Source organism: Elephantulus edwardii, unplaced genomic scaffold (assembly GCF_000299155.1).
Source record: "Elephantulus edwardii isolate Elephantulus edwardi_28Jun2011 unplaced genomic scaffold, EleEdw1.0 scaffold00089, whole genome shotgun sequence".
Lineage (NCBI taxonomy): Eukaryota > Metazoa > Chordata > Mammalia > Macroscelidea > Macroscelididae > Elephantulus > Elephantulus edwardii.
Window position 1 is genome coordinate 4533385 of NW_006399839.1, and position 3798 is coordinate 4537182.

A 3798-nucleotide genomic window follows, 5' to 3' on the forward strand; every position below is an offset into this window, starting at 1 on the left:
CCAACACCATTTGTTAAAAAGGCTGTCGTTCCCCCACTTCACTGATTTCATCTCCTTGTCAAAGATCAGTTGACCATAGATAGATGGGTTGATCTCTGGGCATTGTTTTTTAGACAGTCCTTCCCCTCAGCTGCTCCCATGCAGTGTTCAGTATCTATCCACTCTTTTCACTATTCTCCCCGCAACACCTCCCTGTCATTCCTATTTTATAATAACACTGTTATGCAGTATTTGTCCTTTTGTGACTGAGATATGTCACTCAGCATGTTTTTCCAGTGCTGCAGAATATTTCATTGTGCGAATGTCCTATAGTTCTTTCCCCACCCATCCATTTATTTGTTGGTGGGCAGTTGAACGTAAAGAAACCAGAGCCATGACTCAAACAGAAGTATGCACACCCATGTTTGTTGCTGAGTTATTCACAGTAGTGAAACGATGGACACAGCCCAACAGTTCTCTATTGTATCCTATTTTATGTATAAGGGAGCTGAGGCTCAGAGAAGAAAAAGACTACAGTTTAAGGCTTACCGCTTGGAACTGCCTGAGGAAGGATTCAAACCCTGGCTCAGATTCTAGTGCTCTGAACTAAAATGCAATATCCCTTATCTTGAATATGTTTCCACAAGGAAAAAATGGCAGAAACGGAAGAAGGGGGAGATGGCACAGTGTGGCAGGAAGGGTCAGCTGGTGGGGGATTGCAATAGAGTCTTCAAAGCTCATCTTTTGACCCTCAGGGTGAGAATTCCTAGATAAGTTGATCTAACGGGTACCTCTGGGCTGTTGCATTCTCTTGATTCTGTGACATTTCACCTGCAGCTAAGTGCTATTAATAGCTGGGTTTCTCGTGGCCAGAAGAGCCATGAACAACCACTGCTGGCAACAAAGAGAAATCTGAGTGGTGCCTAACCCCGTCGGATCCTTTCTCTGCTTTTTTGTAGGATGAGAATAATAGTTGATGAGGTCTCTTGATTTAGCTAGTTAGGAAAGCAGTGTTCTGTAAAGGGCGTGTGTGTGAGAGAGAGAGAAGGGAGAGAGACAGACAGAGATAGAGAGACAGAAAGAGAGAGAATGATGTTGAGTAATGAATGAGGGATTGGGAAAACCAGAGAGAAAATTTTTAAAAACCAGAAAACACAAGGCCAAGGCATCCTCTGAAGCAATCCCTTATGAGAATCTCTCAATGTCTGTAGGAGGTGCCTCACTTTAAGAGTTCCCCAACTCACTCTCAGCTGAGGTTGAATGATGGAGACAGGAAAAACTAGATTAAGTTCATTCTTCTTAACTTCCTTCTTTCTTTGCCTCCCTCCTTTTTTTTTCCTTCTGTTTTCATTTCTTTCTCCCTAACCAATCCTCATTGGGTGCACTCTAAATATCAGGCATGGCTTTAGGTGCTGTGGAGAAAATGTTGCAAAGAGAAGCCATGTTCCTCTCTGTAGGGAGTTCATGGCCTAGAAAATCCCCAAACCAAAAAGCCATCAGCGCTGACTCATAGCGACCCTATATGTTACCAAGTAGAACTGCTCTGTAGGTTTTCTGGGCTGTAATTCTTCGTAGGGAGCATTGGTTGCCTACTGGTAAGAAGCTGAGCTGCAATCCTGAAGGCATGCAATTTAGCTGTTCTGTGGGAGAAAGATGGATAATCTCCTTCTGTGTGATTAACTGCCTCTGAAAACCCACCAGATGATCAGTTATGGGTAGGTTTTGGCTCACTGATACTCAACAACAGCCTTCGTGGAGCAGATCACCAGGCTGTTGGTCCAGTGCCACTGAATGATTTCTAACTCTAAACCTTTAAGGCAGTAACTACGATGAAGTCAGAACCAACTTATAGTTGATCCTCCACTGGGTTTCCAAGTCTGTAAGTTGCACAGGGGCGTCATTCATAGATTTGAATCACCAGAGCGAAGTGGTCTTTGAGTTAGCACAACTCTTACAGACTATGCCAGAGGTCAGGCAGAAACTGTTTGCCAAGAACATGGGATCGAGGAAAAGTACCTGTGTATATCCTCCTTAGGAGTGGTAGCTGTGGAAAAGGTTTCATTTCACAGGTTTGCCAAGACTTGGAGTGCCACCTTGGAAACCTGTCATAAAGAATAGACACCTAGGTTCAAATCCTTCCTTTTCCATGTCTTCCTTAAAGACGTCAGGCATGTTACTTCTTCACACCTCTTTTTATCTGTGACAGTAAGCATTTCTATCTCAAAAGATGGTTGTAAACATTAAGTCAATAAAATTAACTTAAGACAGTATTTACAAGGTCCTTGGAGAGGAAGGTCATGCTTGGGAGGGTAGAGGGACAGCGCAAGAGAGGAAGACCCTTGGTGAGATAGATTGATTCAGTCACTGGGACAATGGGGGTGGCGATATCAGAGACAATAAGGTTGGCACAGGATAGAGCAGGGTTTAGGGCTCTTGTACATAGGGTTGCTATGAGTCGCAAGTGACTCAGTGGCACACAACAATTTATAAGGTGCATAGGATAATACATGGCTTGAAGTAAATGTTAGATAAATGCTTAGTAGCTACAAATTCCTTTGCATATTAGATCCCGGGTTAACCATCATAGCCAGATGTAGTGCCTACGATGGCTGAGGGAGCCTTTTGGGGTTGTCCTGCTAGGCCTTATAAAGCTGCTGTGAGTTGGAATTGACTCAACAGCACACAACTAAAACAACAGTTTGATTTAGCTGATCTACCCTTGTTCTTCCCTGCATATGGCCCTGAGGATCAATAAACTTGGGAGGGAAGGTTGTCCAGACTAATGTGTGTCTGTCTCCACTTCCTGCTTGTGAGCAGACACCAACCATAGCTAGGAGCCCTTACCACCTCTCTGCAGCGCCCAAGGACAGCTATTTCACAGAATTCCTGGAAATGTTACTGGGGAACTGGGTTGCCTAGGTGACGTGAATGGTTTTCTTACTTGATTGTGATGCGTGTGAAAGCTGACAGAGCAAATTGGTTTTCCAATCAACAATTCACGCATGTTTTGTTTTGTGGCATTGACTTCAGTCCACACAGTGTAACAGAGCTCTGCCTGATTCTTCCCTGTATTTGCAGTGTCCACTCCTCCTCCTTTCCCACCCTTTTCTGCCTTCTGACCTTAATGTCTAGGAAAGCACTGTCCTTTTGATACAGCATGATTGGTGGTTCTAAGGAGTGTGTATCTCCTTGGTGTTCATGTTCCTCTTATGGGCTTGTCTATCATGTGGCTGAGAGTGGAGCCAGCCATGGGGGTGTGTTCAGTTAGGGACCTCTTATAATCCCTTTCAGAGAAGTCAGCAATGGTAGCTGGGCACCAGCTAGTTCTTCTGGTCTCAGGGTCACGAAGGCTAGACTCTACATGACCCATTAGTCCTTTGGAATAATTGTTTCCTTCTATCTTTGATTTTTCCTCATTCTCCTTTGCTCTGCATGAGACCAGTAGTTGTACCTTATTGGTCAATTTCCTCGATAGCAGTGGCCTGATTTTATATGTTAGGTATTAAATGTGTGTGTTGTAACTGTGCCCAGAAAAATGCACTGTGCATCTGTAGAATGTACATATCTAGAGCTGGGGCCCTGGAGGTGAGTCTGTCTGGTTCCTGGATGTCCCTGATCCCCTCTTTCCTAAGGAGGGCAGAATAGGCAATGTGGAATAATGAAGGGTTCTGAACGAAGCTAATGTTCTGAACTTGGTACCCAATGGCACTTCTGGGCTCTGAAAAATGGACTGTGTCCTTAAAGGAAGCCAGATGAGCAGTCGGTGGGTTTGGTGACAGGCACTAAATTCCTCCTAGAATTAAATTTCATTTTCCACCA